At 45.8% G+C, this 22,928-nt stretch overlaps 1 protein-coding gene across 3 annotated transcripts in view; it reads left to right on the forward strand.

Annotated features, from left to right (window-relative positions):
• The first annotated feature begins 3,700 nt into the window (after window positions 1-3,700).
• Window positions 3,701-22,928, forward strand: part of KIAA1671 (KIAA1671 ortholog) — a 173,420-nt gene continuing 154,192 nt past the window's right edge. For 2 of the 3 annotated variants that reach the window (XM_044275376.1, XM_044275378.1), the window contains exon 1: window positions 3,701-3,841. The gene's annotated coding sequence lies outside the window, so the exon portion shown is untranslated. Of the gene's footprint in view, window positions 3,842-8,016; window positions 8,134-22,928 lie in introns of those variants that run through there. The other variant, XM_044275377.1, reaches the window with a different exon arrangement.

Raw genomic sequence — 22,928 nt, forward strand, 5'->3', positions numbered from 1 at the left:
GAGCAGTATACTTACCGTCCGTGCGGCTCCCGGGGCGCTTCAGAGTGACGTCAGGGCGCCCCACACGCATGGATGATGTGATCACATGGATCACGTCATCCATGCGCATGGGGCGCTCTGATGTCATTCTGGAGTGCCCCGGGAGCCGCACAGGCGGTAAGTATACTGCTCCCCCGCTCCCCACTACTACTATGGCAACCAGGACTTTAATAGCGTCCTGGCTGCCATAGTAACACTGAACGCATTTGGAGACTGATCCGTCTTCAAATGCTTTCAGTTCACTTGCGTTTTTCCGGATCCGGCGTGTAATTCCGGCAAATGGAGTACACAACGGATCTGTACAACGCAAGTGTGAAAGAGGCCTTATACATAGTCAAATACTTAGCAAAACTTAACTATGTGGGGAAACAGCGGCCTCTTGTGGCAAAACTGCACAATGACAACTCTAACAAGTAAAAACTCACATCAACAGTATTAGAAACCATATTTTACAGGGTGTCTCTCACCTAAAATCACCATTATAGAACTCTAACATCAGGATCTCTGTTACACCTTAACCAGTGTGAGGAGACTTATAGGCCATACATGCTCCTCTGGAATTCTGGGAGGAAAGGGATGCAAATGAGCTCTTAATAAGCTCTGCCTCTAATGCCACCAGATGTAAGGCAGCTATCCTATAAGTCAGTGTTCAGCTCTTAAAATAAGCATTGAGACATGACTTGGATATTAAATAAACCAGCACCTCATCTGCCTCATCTCCCCCCTGACCCGGACACAGGCCTGTCACCCAGTTAAGCCAGTACTCTCTGCTCTGCACTGATGAGGGGCAATCACCCCAATACAGCTGTCAGCAGATGAGGTGCTGGCTTATTTAATATCCAAGTCATGTCTCAAGGCTTAGTTAAAGAGCTGAACACTGACTTATAGGATAGCTGCCTTACATCTGGTGGCATTAGAGGCAGAGCTTGTTAAGAGCTCATTTGCATCCCTTCATTCCCCATATTAGAATGCTACCTTGCATATTGCTGTCTATCGCCGATTTTCTCAGAAAAACACTTTTATTCAATATGATAATTAGCTTCTATAGGTGCCCATGCCCCTTGGTGCTTATCATACCAAACCCCTACCCTTTCACCCCTCTAGCCTGCCCTAGGTTCTTCGGATTACCTCCACCCTCCAGTGAGAAATCCCACGCCTGCACATAATAACTCTTTCACTGCTTATTTATTTTGACAGGGGGCTCAAATCACATTGTGTATATGTGAGGATGATTACTAAGAGTGGGGCTGTGTTTGATATAAAAAAAATGGGGGGACACCTACTTAGCATAGTCAGGACTAAGGGAGGGCAAAGGAGGAGAGATGATGCTGCTATGCCAACCCACCCCCTTCTGCGGCTACAGTACAGCCCTCTGATGCGGCTGTTTACTTCCGCCGGCTAGATCGGGATGTACGGGCCGGCGAATGCACTTTAAACGCTATGGTGCCTCTGCCCATAATGGGTAATGCTGTGCGCAGGCGCGGAGATGCTGTCGAACGGCGCAGGCGCAGGATTTCTCACTGAAGGGAGGAGGTAATCAGAAGAATTTAGGGCGAGCCAGAGTGGTGAAAGGGGAGGGGTTTGGCATGAAAAGCGCCGAGGGGCAAGAGCATCGGCCACATGAACGCCGCCACTGGGCACCTATAGAAGCTAATTATCATATTGAATAAAAGCGTTTTTCTGAGAAAATCGGCAATGGACAGCAATATAAAAGGTAGCATTCTAATATGGGGAATGGGAACTTAGGCTACTTTCACACTAGCGTTCGGGCGGATCCGTTCTGAACGGATCCGCTCATAATAATGCAGACGGAGGCTCCGTTCAGAACGGATCCGTCTGCATTATTTTAGCATAGAACAGCTAAGTGTGAAAATAGCCTGGGACGGATCCGTCCAGACTTTCAATGTAAAGTCAATGGGGGACGGATCCGCCTGAAGATTGAGCCACATTGTGGCATCTTCAAACGGATCCGTCCCCATTGACTTACATTGTAAGTCTGGACGGATCCGCACGCCTCCGCACGGCCAGGCGGACACCCGAACGCTGCAAGCAGCGTTCAGCTGTCCGCCTGTCCGTGCGGAGGCGAGCGGAGCGGAGGCTGAACGCCGCCAGACTGATGCAGTCTGAGCGGATCCGCTCCATTCAGACTGCATCAGGGCTGGACGGCTGCGTTCGGGTCCGCTCGTGAGCCCCTTCAAACGGAGCTCACGAGCGGACACCCGAACGCTAGTGTGAAAGCAGCCTAACTCTCTTTAGGGAGAGAGCACCTTAATCAGTGTGAGGAGACTTATAGGCCATACATGCTCCTCTGGAATTCTGGGGCAAATGAGCTCTTAACAAGCTCTGCCTCTGATGCCACCAGATGTAAGGCAGCTATCCTATAAGTCAATGTTCAGCTCTTAATATAAGCCTTGAGACATGACTTGGATATTAAATAAGCCAGCACCTCACCTGCAGACAGCTGTTTTGGGGTGATTGCTCCTCATCAGTGCAGAGCAGAGCGTACTGGCTTGCTGGGTGAGAGGCCTGTGTCTGGGTCAGGGGGGAACTAACTCTCCTTAGGGAGAGAGCACCTTAAGGAGAGTTAGCCAGTTAAGCCAGTACTCTCTGCTCTGCATTGATGAGGGGCAATCACCCCAAAACAGCTGTCAGCAGATGAGGTGCTGGCTTATTTAATATCCAAGTCATGTCTCAAGGCTTATATTAAGAGCTGAACATTGACTTATAGGATAGCTGCCTTACATCTGGTGGCATTAGAGGCAGAGCTTGTTAAGAGCTCATTTGCATCCCTTCCCTCCCAATATGAGGAATGTAATGGAGATCCTGATGTTTGTGTCCTATAATGGTGATTTTAGGTGAAAGACTCCCTTTAAGCAATGGTGGCCATTTCACCCTCTTAGGCCTCTTGCACACGAACGTTTTTTCCCCTGTTTACGTTCCGTATACGAAACCGTTCATTTCAATGAATCCGCAAAAAAAAGTAAGGTGCTCCGTATGCCTTCCGTTTCCGTTTAAACATAGAACATGTCCCATTCTTGTCCGCATTACGGATAAGGAAAGTTCTGTTCTATAAGGGGCCAGATGTTCCGTTCTGCAAAATACGGAATGCACACGGATGTCATCCGTATTTTTTACAGATCCGTTTTTTAGGGACCGCAAAACCATACGGTCGTGTGCAGGAGGCCTTAGACAGACACTTTAGTAAGGAGCAATTTAGTAAATGAATGCACATTTATGCATTAATTTCCCAGGTCAAAAAGAGGGACATTTAAGAGGGACTTGGGTCAAAAAGAGGGACTGTCCCTCCAAAAGAGAGACACTTGGGAGGTATGTATTTGGCAGCAGCCTCGGTTGTGTGACTGCTATCACGACAGGTCAGGGGTGGGTTACTTTCCTGCTATAATCTCAAAAACCCACGGGAAAAGCAGAGCATGGTTATATTGGAAGACGCGAGCACTGGAGGGGTGCAATGCCGAGCACAGCCAGAAGGTGGCGATCGATATCAGCGACACCCCGTTCGCTTATCTTCAGCCACAGGTTGCCATGCTAACAAAGCCGCTTCCAAGCCTTGGCCCCGCCTCGTTGCCTGACAAACAAACTAGGTTGCGCGGCCTTTGTCCCAGCCTGGGGTTCCCCGTGGAAGGCACGGCAGGGCAGGGGGCGTGGCCTGGGCTCCGTCGCAGCAGGTTGGGTTGGTCGGGTGGAGCTGTCTCTGTTTAGGCAGGTGGAACATGGAGAAAGAGGAAGGAAGACAGTGAGAGCAGGCACCGGGGAAACAAAGGGGGACGAGGCAGCCGGCCAGGTAAGACTGCTCTGCAAACTAGGTCACCGCAAACTTTCCAACTCCCGCCTGCCTGTGCTTCTTCCTTACACCTGTACCTGGGGGCCCCAGCGGCTGACCCTGCTTTACTGGATGTCATGGGTTGTAGTGCTCTGCTGCTGTGGGTCTCAGCCCGAGGTGCATGTATATAGATCCTCCCTGGGATGGTGCATGTATACTGTACATACCGTAGAGAGGGTGCATGTGCATCCATGCTGCGGTGCAGCTACACCTCAGACAGGGCATGCTGGGAGTTGTAGTGCCGCCATCCACAAGTTGCAGATCACTGCTGTAGAGCTCAACTACGCAGCAGCTATTCACCCTTTCAGGGACAGTCTAGCTAAAGTCTATGTAATCTGTGTGTGATGGGAGGCTGAGTACAAGGTATTGCTCTCTGTTATCAGCCAGTTCAGGCTATGGGCGGTAGAGGTATTGGGGGCATTTTAGTACAGATGTCGGGTATCTGTCAAAATTCTCAGGCCACCGCTGACATTGTCGTACTTGTTTTCATTCCCTCTGCCTGCCCCTGGTTTACACAGATTTCCCCCCACCGTTATGCGTGACCTTAAGGCCTCTTGCTCACGAACGTTCATTGTTTCCGTTCCGTTTTTGTGGATTCCCGTTGCGGTCAGTATGCGGAACCATTCACTTCAATGGGTCCGCAAAAACAACGGAAGGTACTCCATATGCATTCCGCTTCCGTATTTTTGTTCAAAGATAGAACACGTCCTATTATTGCCCGCAAATCATGTTCCGTAGCTCCATTCAAGTCAATGTTCCTGGAGCGCCGCTGCCTTCTCAAACAGCTGTTCGGGTGTCGGACCCCCGCCGATCAGATGTGGGGGTCCAGAGGATAGATCATCAGTTTGAACAAACTGCAGAACCCCTTTTAATCTGCGGCATGTTACTTTTTACCTTACGTTTTTATAGGGGATTTCACCCTTTGCAATGCCGAGAATGAAATCGGAGTCAAATCGGCAGCGTTCCAGGAAGAAAGTCAGGCAGACAAAAGTGCACCATTTGTGATGTGTTTTTTTTTTTTTTTTTTTTTATGCTACAGATTACAAGCAGAAATGTTGCAGATTTTTAGTCACTTGAGGGTATTCAGTCAGTGAAATATGATCCATGTGACAGTGGTATTTCATGGACTGAACGATGCCCCTGTGACATAAACACACTGCATTATAATGCTGTGTATTACTGCCTCAGCTGTACTGAATTGTACTGACATAATTGCGTCAGTACAGCCGAGGTCAGGCAGCCACACAAAGCATTATAAATAAGGATAATGCATGAGTCTGTGTCGCAGACTGGGAAATACCGCTCACACAAACGGAGCGTACACGCTCATGTTAAATTAGCCGTAGGGTACTAAATGTGATGCTATCACGACAGAGGGGGCATTTTGGGGCCTCCGTCATAGATTCCGTTCAAAATACCAGAGGAATAAACCTGCTTGCAGGACTCCTCGCCTCTCAAATTCTGGCTCCTCAGATGGAAAGTGGAACCCATAAGGCCCCTTTCACACGGGCGAGTATTCCGCGTGGATGCAATGCGCGAGATGAACGCATTGCACCCGCACTGAATCCGGACCCATTCATTTCAATGGGGCTGTGTACATGAGCGGTGATTTTCACACATCACTTGTGCGTTGCGTGAAAATCGCAGGAGGTTCTATAGTCTGCGTTTTTCACGCAACGCAGGCCCCATAGAAATGGATGGGGCTGCGTAAAAATCGCATAGCATCTGCAAGCAAGTGCGGATGCGATGCGATTTTCACGCATGGTTGCTAAGGAGACGAGGGATGAGCGACCTGGGACCCCATTTAATTTATTATTTTCCATTATAACATGGTTTTAATGGAAAATAATACCATTCTTAATACAGAATGCTTAGTACAATGGGGCTGGAGGGGTTAAAAATAATAAAAACATTACTCACCTCATCCACTTGATCGCGCAGCCGGGATCCTCTTCTTTGTTCTTCTTGAAAGACCTGCAAAAGGACCTTCGCTGACGTCATCGCGCTCACCACGTGGTTATAATGCAAAATAATAAAATCTAAAGAACACCGAACCCAAACCCGAATTTCAGTTAAGAAGTCCACGTTCGAGTCTGGGTACCAAACATTCAGTTTTTTTATCACGCGTGTGCAAAACGCATTGCACTCGCGCGGAAAAAACTGTAGAACGCAATGATTTTCAGTGAACACATATCCTATCCGGCCCTCACCCACGACGTCCATGTAAAAGAGGCCTTAGAGTCAGTGTATTCCGTTTGTGTCAAATCTGGCGCTTCCGTTAATTTCATTGTTCTGCTTCTAAGGCCTCATGCACATGAACGTATTGTCTTTCCGTGTCCGTTCAGTTTTTTTTTGCAGACCGTATGCGGAACCACTAATTTCAAGTCCACGAAAAAAACTGAAGTTACTCTGTGTGCATTCCGTTTCCGTGTGTCCGTATTTCCGTTCCGCAAAAAAATAGAACATGTCTTATTATTGTCCTCATTACAGACAAGGATAGGACTGTTCTATTAGGTGACAGCTGTTATGTTCCGCAAAATACGGAATGCACACGGACGTCATCCATATTTTTTGCGGACCGCAAACTACATAAGGTTGTGTGCATGAGGCCTAAAACTGATCAGGAATGTAATGGGGCAGTGGAAATCCATCTTGACAGTGTGTATGCCGCCTATCGGAGCGTGCACTGTATTTAAATTTCCAGAGAACAGTCTGTAGCATGCGCAGGCGAAGCCGTACTCCTCCCTTCACTGCGCATGCTCTGGACTTGCACACAGCGCACGTTGTAGTTTGGCGTCACGCTGTAATGGAGGATTTTGACAGCGACCATGTTCTGTACACTAAACCCCAGCAATATAACGACATACTGGTGGTTTAGGCCCCTTGCAGTTGAGCGATACAGATTAGGTCCGGATGCGTTCAGTTAAAAATGCACGATATCGCAAGCAAGTTCATTAAGTTTTGCCTGTAATTGCGTTCAGTTCAGTTTTTATTGCACAGGTGCAATGCGCATTGATGCATTTTTCACGCGCGTGATAAAAAAACGGAAGGTTTACAAACAACATCTCTTAGCAACCATCAGTGAAAAACGCACTGCATCCGCACTTGCTTTCGGATGCGATGCGTTTTTCACGCAGCCCCATTCACTTCTATGGGGCCAGCGTTGCTTGAAAAACGCAGAATATAGAACATGCTGCGATTTTCACGCAACGCACAAATGATGCGTGAAAACCAACGCTCATGTACACAGACCCATTGAAATGAACGGGTCCGGATTCAGTGAGGGCGCAATGCTTTCGCATAACGTATTGCACCCGCGCGGAATACTCGCTCGTCTGAAAGGGGCCATAGGGTACAAAAATCTAATGCCAGGTTCCCTTTAGGCCCCATGCACACGGCCGTATCCGTTTTGCCATCCGTAACCTCACGGATCCGTAAAATACTGATGCTGTCTGTGTTGCATTTTTTTGCTAATCCATTGACTACAGTGGGTGCACGGTTTGGATTTTGTAGACAAGACATGTTCTGTCCTTTTGCACATCGGACAGTCAGAGGCGGAAAGCACACGGATTATACATGCCGCACAAAAAGCTAGATTCGCAAAACGTGGACCACCCTCTTTTTTTTTTTTAGGCTTGCATTCAAGACTTTACTCTCTGCTGTTTTGACAGAATCTGTGAATCCCGATCGCAGCCTCCGATGCAGATGTGAACCAGCCCTTGGCTCGGCAGCAGTGATCTGCCTTTTAGATCACTGCAGGCTTTTAATGGGTAGACTATACAAACACACCGCGCCTCCTCCGTTCATGGCGTCTTTTGCGTTTGATGTCCACTTTGTCAGCGTAATAAATGGAAGGATTCTCATTTCAATAGGAAAGGTGGCCAGAATTCCCTTATTAGGTTATTTCAGTCGCAGTATTCCCATGTACAGTAATATCAGTGGTATCCAAAGGTCAGTGCACTCCTACTGTGCCTATCCCGCATTCTGCAAATCCTGACAGGGAGGAAAAAAATAAAGCAAACATACGCGCTCCCTCCCCGTCCTCCTATTACACCCCCTCGAATCAAAACAGGGACCACTGGGAGGAATTAAAGCAGAAAAGGTTAAATTCCCATCCCTCCCCCTAGCTGTGTGCTGCCGAACATGGACCCCACTGTTTAGACGGGACGGGAGCCTTGTTTGGAGCTGGAGTCCTGGGCTAGAAGGACCGAGAACTAGCAATAACAAAACTTTCCAAAGGAATTCACTGTCAGGTCGGGAGATCTCAAAATGTGTACAGTGTATCTGGGGGGGAGCAGGAGGTTCATCCGTGTTTGCATCCTGAAACTTGTACTACGCAGTTAACCCTGGGGTCTTTAAAGGGGCTCTCCTCCTTTATTTACTGACAATTTGTTGATGGGGGTCCTCCTGACGTGAGCTCCTCCCACTGAATCCCAGTATGATGCCTATGGATAAGGCATGCAAACCTCTGATGTATTGGTATTGATTTCAGCTAAACCTCATCCCACGTTCACATGCTGCAGAATTTCGGATGAGTCTTGGAGTTTGCACACATTTTTGTTGTTCAGGGGACAATACTGCTGAAAACTGCTGCGGGACATTCACACGTCTGCCACCCGTGAGGCCAGCCCATCCAGTTTTTGTGAACTTTAGCCTCAGCTGGAGCGTTCCAATATTTCCTTGTGTGAACAGGTTTTTTTACCGTCCAATTCACTTAAAGGGATGTGGATTTTGGGGCGTGCACCCTAAGGCTACCTGTGTGTGTTGCGGATTATGCTCGTGCAGAAAAAACACACCGTAATATAGTACCAGGAATGTGTATGAGATTTAAAAATTTTGCTCTGCAGTGAGGATTTTATGTCTTTGTGCGGATTTCCCCCATTTGAGTGCAAGCGTGAGATCTGAGGCAAAACCGCAAGTAACACGTGTGGAAACGCACGGAAATTTACGCTAAATTTCTGTTACACAGCACACCCCTGTGTTTAGGTAGCCTTAGGGCATCTGGACACAAGTGCGGGTGAACGCACTTAAGATCTGGGCGGCTTTCTGTGCGTTTCTGCACTATATCTGTAATCCAAAATTTCCTATAGCGGTTTTTGGCGCAGATAAGATGCAGTTTTGCTGCAGATCTTGCCCTTAAATTAAAAAGGGTCCACAACTAAAACCACAAACGTCCACATGGCAGGTCAATTTCCACACAGGAAAAATCTGCAAAGTGTACATGAGATCTCATACACTTTGCTGGTACTGTATTACGCTGTGGGTTTTCCGCACGGGAATCCGGAATCTGCCAGAAAATGTACAGCTTAAAGACTTCCACTATTTAATCCGATGGGGTTAAAAGATGTCAATCCCTGCCCTGTGTTCCTCTGCGGAATGACACTGCGTAGTGTAAATAATGATGTATTGCGGTTTTACTGAAGCAGAATGTCTCCTTTCATTTCAATAGGGGATGTGCTCCTCTCAGAAATCTGCACCAAAATCTACATCTTTGTAAAAATCTGCACATATTTTCTGGCAGATTCTTCCGCCACGTGTGATGGCTCCCTAGATACATCCCCATATATTCCTATGCAGTTTAAACTTGTCTCCTCTAAAAATCGGTGTCCTGCTGCGGAAATGATGTGTGGATTTTGTGAAGGCCAGTTTCTCCATAAAACTGTTACAGAATAGGTTCAGACTTGGTGGATTTGCTGCGCAAATGCGGCACCGCGCATCCGCAGCAAGTACAGTACTTGTGGAAGGGGTTTTTCATGTGCTGCCGGTGTTCAAATTTGCAAAATGCTCATTCTGTTGCAGAAATGCTGCAGACCTTAAATGAGTTCTCCGGGAATTAAGAAAATGAAAATACTTAAATATTACTTTATTATAAATATCTTCCTAGATACCATTCATTAGTTATAATGGCTTGTTTTGTCTGGGGAGCGATCATTAGGAGAAATAAAATGGCCGCTGTCCTATTAGTACACACAAAACCTGTCCTAATCACACAGCAGGACAAGTTACTTCAGAGCACTGAGCTAAAGATCTGCCTCATCCTCCTCTCTGCTCTGCTTGGCAGGGATTATGAATACAGTTTAATATGATCTTCAGCTGAATCTCTGTAGGAATGGAGTTCATGAGGAGACATGAAGTACAGAGAGGAGGTGGAGATGTGGATCATAAGCAGCAGCACTTGTATGCAGTATCCATTACCAGAGTCTGTCCTGTCCATCTTCTCTGTACTTCATGTCTCCTCATGGACTCCATTTCTACAGAGATTCAGCTGATGATCATATTAAACTGTATTTATACTCCCTGACTAGTAGAGCAGAGGGGAGGATGAGGCAGCTCTTCCCAGGGAACCCCTTTCTTAAAGGGGTTGTGCGGTGGAGCATTATAGGGAGCGGAGTCCACATCGGATGATGGGTGAGAGATTCCATTGTGACTAGACACGTATGTGAGCTGTAAAACTACGTGTATTGCGCTGACTTGTGTTTTAAAAGTTGAAGTCTTCATGGGGGCACATACAGAAGGGTTGCCCCCATATATTAGTAGGAATCATTGCGTGTACCTCCTCACAGACCTCCACCATCTGATAAGCACCTGTATTCTTTACTGAGAATTGCTTGTCCCTGCTTTGCATTGAATGTCCTGCGTTCCATCCCTGGAAACCAGTGGTGTCTCATTGCTGCCTGTGTTTGTCCTCACCGCTCTCAGTACCGTGCGCTTTTCTCTTCTGCCTCGGTGTTTAAGGAACATGACTGGAGAATTCATTGTTCTGTGTATTTTAGTAATGACTTTTGTTCTGATCATAATAGGCTGGATTGTCTCTGGCATTGCCTTTTATAGAATTCATACAAGACTTCTAGGCACGGGGCTATTCAGCGTGGGTTTTCTGCTCCAGGAATGAACGCCATGCTTCCACAATGGCAAATATGTACACAGAAGAGTTGTCAAATATGCAGCTAAAAATAAGCCGTCTAATTATCCTGCGCACGTTTTCTTTCCACTTGCAGAGTGTTATGGATGGACGCTAGTTTTCATTTTGGAGTCATTTCTATTATGCTTTGCTGGTCGTCTTTTTGTAGTGAATCTTAATGGTCTTTATTTTTTTTTCTATCTTTTTTTAATTTTTTTTCGGAGAGGAGTATAAATTCACAAGTGATAAATACAAGTTTAGGTCCCATTCACGCGACTGTATATTTCTGTCCGATTTTGCAGATCGGATGCAGACCCATTCATTTCAATGGGTCCACAAAAGATGCGGACAGCACACATCCATCCCATGTCCCCGCAAAAAAAGGAGAACATGCCCTATTATTGCCTATATAAGCATCAGTGATGGTCAGTTCGCAGTGTTTGCCAGCGTACACATGCGGGCTGCCATCTTGACTCACCCGTCCGGCGATGCACAGGTAAGCCCTTACCTGTGCCTGTGCCGGGAGCCGGTCTGAAATCAAATGCGGTCACCGGGAGCAGGCAGTTCTGAGAACAGCTCGATGAAGGCCCCCGGCGGCTGTTCTCGGAACTGCCTACTCCCGGTGACCGCATTTTGATTTCAGACCAGATCCCGGCACAGGTAAGGGCTTACCTGTGCATCGCCGGACGGGTGAGTCAAGATGGCAGCCCGCATGTGTACGCTGGCAAACACTGCGAACTGGCCATCACTGATAAGCATTTCTATCATGGAGGAGGATGTTCCATTCCGCAAAATACAAAAGGCACGCGTCCGGTATCTTTGTTATGCTGATCTGCAAAAAACAGATACGGTTGTGCAAATAAGCCCGTATTGAATTTTGTGAATGCAAATACTTGGACCGTGTTGCATCCGCAGAATTCTGAGATCAGGATGTACCTTTTTTCTCATTGTTTCTCATTATGGCGTTCGTATTCTGTGCATGGTTTACACAGACCTATAGACTTCTGTGTGCAAAATTGGTCTGCAAAACGGACCAGAGTACTGTCTCGGTTAGTAGTCTCTAACCTGTGGCTCTCCAGCTGGTGAAGGACTACAACTCCCAGCCTGCAGCTGTGTTGACTTTCCAGAGGTTAAAGTTTCACCACAGATGAAAAGTCATAGGTTGGAGACCACTGATCTAAAGGTGTAAGGGCTCATGCACACAACCATTGTTGCAGATCTGCAAAACATGGATACTGGCCGCGTGCGTTCTGCATTTTGCAGAACGGAATGGCCGGGCCATAGAGTGTTTCTGCATAATAGGCCACAAAAAAAAACACGAAACGGACATAGACCAAAAATACGTTTGTGTGCATGAGCCCTAACTATGAGAAGATAGCGAAAAGAAAGGTTGTCACCCCCGTTTAGAGCTGACTCTTATGTATCCAGTAAGTGATGGAAACTAAATGTTTACTTCTTCAGCAATCCCATTTTTCAGTTTTACAAAAGCGTAAAGGGGTATACCGGTTTCCTGAAATTGATGATCTATCTTCAGGATAGGTCATCTGTTTCAGATCAGTGGGGATCCGATTCTTGACACCCCGTTGTTCAGCTGTTTTGAAGGGTATGCGAGCCCAGCACCTGCATGACGTCCATATGGTAGCAGTGGTACAGTGTAATTACACTATAGAGCAGTGATGGCGAACCTTTTACAGACCGAGTGCCCAAACTGCAACATAAACCCACTTATTTATCGCAAAGTGCCAACACAGCAATTCGCCCTGAATACTACAGTCTAATATAGTATATCTTCCATGTACTTTATTATTTAGCTATAATAACCTGCCTACATTCACTGCGGTGCCTGTGCTGTTCATAGTGCGCCCTGCACTGATGAATGGCAGGAAAAGTCTAAGGCATATTGCTACACCATAGACTTTTTCCAGGATGTGGGTGCCCACAGAGAGGGCTCTGAGTGCCGCCTCTGGCACCCGTGCCATAGGTTCGCCATCACTGCTATAGAGCCACTGCAGGGTAGACGGTGTGCAGGTAAACATTGCGGAGGATGCAGCACTTGCACGAGTTGCGTGGCCTTTATTGCCATAAAAAATGCAGACAATTTCAACTAAACATCCTTTTTCAAACAAACACTCGTCACATCTGCCTGTATTTTAGCAATAAAGCAATAAAGTGAAGATTGTTTTGCATGAAATTCAGAGCTGTTATATAGTGTGTGTCTATATATAATGTTTTGCCGCAGAATCTGCCACCATCTTGGCAGCAGTATATCTGTCCTCTGCCTACCCTTAGGAAAAATTCTAAAAATTCTGGGCAGAAGTTTTGATAATTTTCAAGTCTCATTTTTTTGCAGACATGTCTGTGACTGTCTCATAAATGGGACCTGCAGAAACAAATCAAATTTCTGCAAATCTGCCGCATGTGAATATACCCACATCTAGCAGTACATGGATGGATTTGGAAATGTAGTCCTTCCCACCAGCCAAAGCCAAATCAGCATCTGCTAAACTGGAATAAATAGAGCAAAATCAGAAATTTCAGAGCTCTTTTTTCATCAAGACAGTGTAGAATGAAAACTGAAGCCGTTAAAGGGGTTGTCTGCTTTTTACGATTGATGACCTATCCTTAGGATATGACAGCAATATCAGATCCGTGGGGGTCTGACTCCAGGCACCCCCACTGATCAGCTGTTGCTGATACAAGCGCTGCCTTCTCTGCTCTGTTTACCCGCTCGCCGCAGCGATTGCAGTGATCAGCAGTGTAATTACAAGTATGGTATCTCCATTCACTTCTATGGGATGGCTCTGTCTGTTCAAGTGCATACTACAGAGCCGTTCCATAGAAGTGAATGGGGACGCCATACTTGTAATTACACTGCTCACCGCTTTGCTGCGGAGAGCGGGTGAACAGAGCAGAGAAAGCAGCTCTCATATGTGCGCTGCCTTCTCTTCAAACAGCTGATCAGCTGGAGTTCCGGGAGTCGGACCCCCACTGATCTGATATTGATGACCTATCCTGGGGACAGGTCATCAATATTAAAAATTGGACAACCCCTTTAATGGGTAATGGATTTGCTGTGAAAAATTTCTGCAGCAATCACACAGAAAGCTGCAGTGAAAATGTGCATTTTGCTGCAGATTTTCCCTTGTGTGGATAACCGTGTAAAATAAAAAAGGCAGTATGCTCACCGGCCAGTCCCATGGTGATGTGATGTGGAATCCCATGGTTCACTGTTGGTCTCTTTCCCGGCCTCTAGTGAGAGCGTGTCTACCCATGTGACCGAAAGAACACTTGATGACTGGAGGGTCGGCCGGGGATCACCAACACGAGAGCATCCAGGGATTGGGGGATTTTTTTTTTTCTTTTAATTTGAAGCGACTGACCACCCCTGTGGATCAACATGTAATCAACAGCAAAAACGCTAGGATTTGATAGTGGTTTCTTCTTCCCCATTGAATTCCTTGGCAAAATCTAGTATAGATCAGTACCCTGACCACATCAGAAATTGACTTTCTGCAGAAAAATGCACACCGTATTACGGTTCCCTGCATGTGGATGAGATATGCTGAGTTCTTCCACAGGCTGGTAATGTAATCTACTGTGTTTTTTTTTTTTAATGCATGGAAATAGAGCGATGTTTTGGTTGCAGAAAACAGACAAATGTCAAATGCACGCGGAGCCTGTGGGGCCGTGCAAGCAGAGACTGTGGGGCCATGCATAATCCCCTAGTATGGAGCTGCACAGCTTCCATGTGTCCATACAAACTCTCTGGAAACAATGCTTGTATACCAGAATACTGGAATGTGTTCAGACACATAAAGTATCTAATGGGGCATTCCAGTAAAATAAAAATAAACCCTTCTGTATGAAAATATATGTAATTGAGTAATGCATATAATTTACCTGCCTGTCTATTACCTTCTTAATTGATTCATTGACATGTGTAACGTGGACATCCAGTACAATAATGGAAGTACTGGCTGAAGGATTTTAGGGAATAGGTCTTTACCAATATAAAAAGTAGGGAAAGTTGAAAATAATTTCTTAGGAATTATCACAGTGTTTACTTGGAGGGGAGCATATGGCTTATGTGATATTCTGCTACTGCTCATCCATTACTGGGCCTGGAAGGCTTGTCTTCAGTAGTGATTTCTCCTTTCCATCTGTTGTCTTATTTGTGCCAGAAGAGGCCTGGGAGTCGGGTGTGTCAGCCCATGGGTATACTTCCCAGGATCATACACTGGCCATCTGGTCTTCACTGATCATTTCTCTTCCAGGCCTTATTTCCAGTGATATTCTGTATACCCAGGGGAATTATTGTATGTAATGCAGGAGGAGTTGGATTTAGGGCGTAAGTTAAAGCTTATAGCGTATGGTGCACTTGGGTTTCATCATCTTACTAACATGATCATAGATGATCAGAGTGCCAAGAATGGAGTTATTTGGCTGGTGTCTTGTGGTGGAGTTGTTCAGACATTCGGGAGGGGGTGGGGGTGTATTTTTTTTTTTTTAATACTTAATGGCCACATTTAAAGGGATCCTATACTTTTGTATAAATGTGACGCATAGTAACTTTGATTTGTAATACATTTAACAGGACAGTCTGCCCCCAGAGAGGTGAACATATTGATGTCATACAAATACATTGTTTTACAGACTTTCGAGGGGTACCACCCTAAAGTGCAACAAAACAGTATTTCAATATAGACTTTAAATTATTATAATTTTTTTTGTGATTTTAAAATTGATAGTCGGAGCTGGTTACTGCAGCGCTGCTGCCATTGAAGCAGTCTATGGACTGTGTAGTTCCGGCAACAGAGCTATTCTGAAACACCTGATTGGCAGGGGGTGAGGAATGTCATATATTGATGGCCTATCCTGATCATAGGCTATCACTATTCAAATCACAGAAAACGCCTTTAGGGCTCATGCTCATGAGCGTGTGCCCCGTGCCAGTGCTGTGGACTGCTAATGAACAAGTACCAGCCGAGTGCACACTGTTTGCAAATGGGGAGCTGTTCACTTGAATGGGCCTGCGATCCGCACTGCAAAAAAATAGAACATGTTAAATTGGTGTGCAGGCACGGACTGAAATCCCATCGGAAGTGCTTCATAGTGCTTCTGTGAGCTTCCAATCCATGGCTCCGCTCCATATCTTGAGGATTGCAGACCCATGCACATGGCTGGTTTGCAGTCTGGAAAATGGGGTTTTCCGGCATTTTAATACTGATGACCTGTCCTCAGGATAGGTCATCAGTATCTAATCGGTGGGGATCCAACACCTGGGACGCCCGCCGATCAGCTGTTTTAAAAAGGCATCGGTGCTCCTGTGGGTGCTGCTGCCTTCTTGCAGCTTACCAAGCACAGCGCCATACATAGTATAGTGGCTGTGCTTGGTATTGCACTCAGCCCCATTCACTGAAAACAAAGAGCTGAAGGGCGGGGGTCCCGGGTGTCGGACTAACATTGATCATATACTGATGACCTATCCCGCGGATAGATATTCAAGTAGTAGTTGACTACAGCATTTTCGTCCAAAGGTTCTTTATTAATAAAGAACCTTTGGACGAAAATGCTGCCGTCAACTACTACTTGAATATCGGTGGATTGCTGTGGATCCGGCGTCATGGATGGGCTGTTGCATGTCTAGAGGAGTCTGGAAGGTACAGGAGTGCTGCTCTACACGATATTTGTTTGGCTAACCTGAGGATAGGTCATCAGCATAAAAATGTCAAAGAACCCCTTTAAGGTATTAAAATTACGTTTAAAAAGGCAAATTAAAAAAAACTTCAAGATGCTGTGCGTGACTTGAGCCTAACACAGGACAGAGGAATATATCACGAGAATGAAGCCTTCATCAATAATGCAATATTGATCAACAAATATGAACTGCTTTTCTACCTCTTGGATAGGTGTCTACTCCCCCTCTCTGGACCATGTACTCACATCTCCATTCTTTCTATGGATGGTATCTTGACTGTTCTGCTGAGCTTTGGAGAACCATATTGATATAAGTTGATGGCATGGCTGTCAGATGTGATAAAAAATAAAATGTTAACGTTTGCCTGGTCAGTCTTGCTTAGATCCACAGGATTGTAGATCTGAATGTTATTGTTGTGTGTAGTATACATACAACTTTACAGTAATTGATTTTTATTAAAAATCATTTTGGCAAACTTCGTTACAGGGGTTGCCCAGGATAACAAAAAATCTCAGACATGGCCCTGAATGCTATAACATAAAAAGTGATGCTATACTTTGTACTATGGTGTCCATAGACTGCCATAGGCTCATACTGTTCCTCTCTGTGCCTCTAGCAGATGCTGGGAAAGAGTTTTCAAAACTGGTCTAAAGTAAAACTGGTTTAGTTGCCCATAGCAACCAATCGGATTCTACCTTTCATTTTTCAGCGCTCCCTTTTTTTTAATTTTTAATCTTTGTTATTTAAAGAGGACCTTTCATTACAATAAAGAATCTAAACTAAGTATGCTGACACGGAGAGCGGCACCCAGGGATCTCCCTGCACTTACTATTATCCCTGCGCGCCGCTCAGTTCTCCCGGTATAGGCTCCGGTATCTTCAGATTTTTGGCTCAACCGGGAGGAGCCTGCTCTTGTTCTCCTGGGCATCTCCTTCTCATAGAGTTTTTTTTTTCTCCCAGGCTATGAGCTGAGTACTGCGATTGGCCAGCCCTCCAGCCTGGGAGAAAAAAAAACTCTCAGGCTATGAGCTGAGCGCTGCTATTGGCTAGTGCTACAGCCTGGGAGAAGGAGACACCCAGGAGAACAAGAGCAGGCTCCTCTCAGTTGAGCCGAAAATCTGAAGACCCCGGAGCCTATACCGGGAGAACGGAGCGCCCAGGTCTAACAAAGTGCAGGGAGATCCCTGGGCGCCGCTCTCCATGTCTGTATACTTAGTTATGATTTTTTTTATCGTAATGAAAGGTCCTCTTTAACAAGAAAAATCGCCTATGTAAAATTCTAAATGTCATCTTCATTAGTTAACATTTAAAGGGGTTGTCTCATCTCAGACAAAGGAATGCGCCCTATGGGGCCGCTGAAAATAGGTGGCTTGTCTATTTCCGTCAGGCCCATAGAAGTGAATGGGAGCGGTGGCCGGTTATGCGTGGTGCACTCCCATTCATTTCTATGGGGAGTTTTCTTGGTGGTGGCCGGACTTGAGTCCTCCAGCCTAGCGATATGCCCCCATTGTCTGCGATGAGAGTACCCCTTTAATGTCATGCCCCTTCACATGGTGGGGCAGAGTTACTAATGAAAATGTGCCACAATTCTAGCTCAAATTGAACCAGAATTCTCCTACAAACATCTTGCACCACATTTACTAAATTCATTAGGCACTCCAAGTTCCCCCCCATGTTTCCTCAGGTACTCCAATTTCCTCCCACACTCCAAACTGGTAAGGACCTTAGATTGTGAGCCCCATTGGGGACAGCGTGAAGCACTGTGGAATACGCTATATAAGTGTGTATAATGATAATAATGTGGGGGCTCATGAAAAGTAATGTAAAAACCTTGAGCTCAGTTGTTGAATACTACGCTTAGTACTTTGTAGTAACAGTTTGCAACCATAGTACTTGCTGTAGGCAATGCTCCCGGCTCCTCTATGCGCTATATTTTTTGAGGTGTATTCAGCACTAATCTGAGGTAGGTGATGGGTTTGGTCTGTGCACGGAGCAGCGCTCAGCAGCCACAGAATTGGCTTGTTTTAGTTCTACAGTATTTGGTTGCTGTATTTGATCTTGAGCAGATCAGTTGCAGCATTGTTCTGACCTTGTTCTGCCTCTCTGGCATTGAGCACACACTCTCTCCTGAAGTACGTGGTATTCAGCTTTATGTATAATTGCTTCATCCAGTGATGCCATTGGTAGCTAAGGAGCTTGCAAAACACATTTTTTGTTGTCATTTCTTGCTAATCCGACCAGGTCCTTTTCATTCACTCTACAGCAGATGGGTGTGAGTGGCTGTAATGTCCTCGGGGCTGTCACACAGGCTGAGGGAAGAGTAGCCCTGCAGGAAGAGCACTCCCTGGACCTGATCTGTTTGTCTTATTTTATGGTAAAGCTGGCCATACACTTGAGACACAGTGATCACTGTGGCCGATCAGTCGTCCTACGCAAATGATCCCACCAGACGAAACTGGCCGACCAAAGAGTCTGTTTTTAACAAAACTGGCTCCCTGGTCCTTGAGCACAGTGGCAAAAGATTGTTTGAATGCGGTTGATCATGCCGTAAGCATGCACTTTAAGCTGATAGCGGTCATTGCCATCCGCCATTGTGAGCAGTTGATCACACAAGTTTTTTGAATGAAAGTTGGCTAAAACTTTTGTCTCGCTTCAGCAAATAACATTTATCATGTAAGCAAAGTTAATACAAGGTACTTACTAATGTATTGTGTTTGTCCATATTGCCTCCTTTGCTGGCTGGATTAATTTTTCCATCAAATTATTCACTGCTCGTTTCCATGATTGCGACCACCCTGCAATGGTGTGGTCGTGCTTGCACAGTATAGGAAAAAATGTCGACCTCTATGGTGACCGGGACCTTGAGAGCTCACGTAGGCTGGTGCTTTTTTTTTATAGTGTCCAAGCACGGCCACCGCTGCTGGATTGCAGGGTGGTTGTAACCATGGAAACGAGCAGTGTATAATGTCAGGACGTTGGACCAGTACAACCTATATCTTTTTAAGGCTTAATATTTCATTTGAAATGAATGCTTTATTTACCCTGCCCGACCTGGCAGGCAAATATTGCGAAGGAATGGTTCCTGCTCGTCGGTGGAAGTGAAGAGTTGCTTTTACACGCAGCGATTGCCTCCACGGTATGGGGATGAGTCATGGCTTCTGCCATCACTCGTCCCCATACAGATTGATTGTTTCTGGCCAGCAGATCACTGTTCACACAGCACAATCTGCTCCCCGTGAATGAAGATTAAGGTGTCCGCACGATCCTTACACCTGATGAAGTAGCATTTTGCTTGTTCGTGTGATTGGGAGCACATTTACACAGGCACATTATCGGTAATGAGCGTTTGTAGTAATATATGTTCCCGGCTCGGGAATTGTGCAGTAAATCCGCCTTTAGGAGTTGTCTAGTTTACAGTGACTGCCATTCTGTGTCGCTTGCTCCTCCTGTGCTTGCCACCATACTTGTCGCTTGCTATCATTTATTAGGACAGTTACAACCAGCTGCACACTTAGCATTTTACTGAGTGACCAGTTTCCTCTCCAGATTTATTTTCAGTGCCCCTTATAATAAAACGACGGTTCCTTGATTGTCTGCTTTTTTCAGGCCTGAAAGGAGTTATGGTGGATTCCATCTTCTTTAAATTGCCGGCATCTCCTCCTGCATGATGTTGTCGTCTCATTGCTCTTTCTTGCTATCTTTGCTTTTCTTTAGGTTGATATTTTTGTGGACAGAATGCATACTATTATGGACGCAGTACGGGCCCAGGCCAAAAAACGGTTGTGTATATGAACCCTTAAGTGATATTCCGGTTACAGAAGGTTATACCCTATCAACAGGATAGGGGATAACTATTAGATCAGTGAAGGTCCTACCACTGGGAATCCCACTGATCACAAGAACGGTGGCCCTGTACCCTGTGGAAATGGGCGGACAGGTTGGTTGGAAATGCGCGCCGCAGCTCCATTAATTCCTTTGGAGATTTGGAGATAGCTGAGCACAGCGCTCAGCTATCTCTGGAACTCCCATAGAAATGAATGGAATAGCGGCGCACATTTCTGACAAACACGCTATGTTTTCAAAACCCATACCATGAGCCAATTTCCACTGCAGATATTTCCCTTAGTATGTGGATGGTATTTTGTAAAAAATCATTCCCTTTTTTTGTTACCGTAATATTTTGAGATCCGAAAAGTAACTGCCACCTTGGCCGAATGTGAGTCTCTCTAGTTCTTTAGCAGGTTACTATATATCCTATACTTTAATTAATAAAGGATATGAGCAGACAATAGTGCTCCATAAAAGTTGACGAATTCTGTTAAAATGGCCTGTGGGTTCCTTTGCCAATTCTGTTCCATCTGTTATTTATGCTATACAAATAGCACAGTAGTGAAAATGGTGGCTCTGTCCTGGGAGGCAGCATAGGAACAACATGAACCAATCAGCAGATGCTCACAAAAGCAAAGACATACATTACACTGTTTGCTGTGACAGGCTGGCTCATTAGTATGCTGAGGATCAGCGCTCGTCCAAGGTCTGGAGGTAAGCTCTTGCTGTACTGAAACCATAGACTTAAGCATTTGTTTCATGTCCCTCTTCACGCCTAATGATTCACATCTACACACTACTATGAAGTCAGCTTTGCACCATTTATCTTACATGCCTGGATACATTTCCTAAAGTGAGCTTGGGTTGAAATAGGCCTTCAACAAGTGCAGGTACAAACGGTGCAAACCTGTCTCCCCGGGGGAGGAACCTTGTATGGTTGTGTAGGGCTTTTAAGGCAGCTTCTTGGTATTTCATCTGCCTTATTACTTGTGCGCGTGGCTTAAACCTGCAAATCCTTTCGGAGAAATTTACTACCTACCTGGAGATAGACAATTAGGAGTAAAGTGTTTTTTTACCTTGACACTTTTGGAGTGGACTAATGGAATAATATTCTAATGGCTTCCAGTAGAAGAAGTCATGGGTGACTGTGGCTCAGTGTTCATGTCCCACTTCTTGGATTGTTGTGTTGAGTCTCAGGATTGAATTAATTGAATTACATCTCATAAATGCTAGTTTGACCTTCAGTTATATTGCGAGTGCTGCTTCTTTCCCTCAGTGGTCACAGGGCTTTATGACTTGGGCATATTTACCGTTTATTGTGCAATGAAATTGTCAAAATATGATTTCTTCCAGTTATTGGAAGGCAGGATTGATGACTCTAATTATAGGCCTGTATGTATAAGCAAATAATACAGGCTTGTGACGTCCACCTCATTTTACTAACCTGTTTTCTGTTTGCATTGTCTGTATGTTGTAAGCCGGCACATCTGTTGATGTACCTTCCCCAAATACCAATGTATGGGCGCACTGCTGTAAACTGGAGTCACGTACGCCTGAGGGTTCACACCCTGCAAATAACCTTTCACCACGTGGAGCTTGCTTGGTGCTCATGTCAGACTCATTAAGTAAAAAGAAATTTTGATATATGAATTCCAAGCTCATGAATCATTGCGAGTCCGCCCAGTTGAAAGCATGAAGTCTATGTTTTGTGGCTAATGCGCGCTACCAGTGTCTTAGGTATAGACATAGAAAATGTTGGTAGATGAAACATTTTAGCACTTTTTTGTTCTCACAATGTGCTGATGTTAAAGGGAGTCTGTCATCAACATTTCACCTTTGTAACCCTTCCCATAGCTTTCTAGCATCCTTACAGTTAATAAAAACGTTACCTTTATGAGCAATCCTGGACTTTTAAAACCGGCAAAAAACATCTTTGTAGCATATGCAAATGAGGGCTCGCAAGTGCCCAGGGGCGGCGTTACCCTCGTATGTGCACAGCTAGCTCAGCCTTATCGTCGCTTCCTCCTGCCCCTTCCTTCCCTCTGACCGCCCATCTTCTAACGTCTTGTTTCGCCGAGATCCCGCGCCTGCGCACTCAGTTCGTCGGCCGGCACATGCGCCGATGGACCGCCTCCTTTGTTGTGTTTTCGCGCTGTTAGCCGGCGCATGCGCATTAATTACTGTGATGCAGTACAAGGAATGGGCATAGCAGTGCGCATGCGCCGGCCGACGGACTCAGTGCACAGGCGCGGGATCTCGGCAAAACAAGAAGTTAGTAGATTGGCGGTCAGAGGGAAAGGATGGGCGGGCAGAGGGAAGGAAGGGGCGGGGGAAGTGACAATAAGGCTGAGCTAGCTGGGCACCTACGAGGGTAACGCTGCCCCTGGGCACTTGCGAGCCCTCATTTGCATATGCTACAAAGATGTTTTTTGCCGGTAATGTTTTTATTAACTGCAAGGCTGCTAGAAAGCTATGGGAAGGGTTACAAAGGTGAAATGTTGATGACAGACTCCCTTTAAATTCCATCTCTCTCCAAACGTTGCCATACTCTGCATATTTCTTATGTCAGAATATTCCAGGCCTGAGTGGATTTCTATCTGTAGGAGATTACTAGCAAGCTG

This window comes from Bufo gargarizans, chromosome 1, assembly GCF_014858855.1.
Source record: "Bufo gargarizans isolate SCDJY-AF-19 chromosome 1, ASM1485885v1, whole genome shotgun sequence".
In the NCBI taxonomy this organism is placed as follows: domain Eukaryota; kingdom Metazoa; phylum Chordata; class Amphibia; order Anura; family Bufonidae; genus Bufo; species Bufo gargarizans.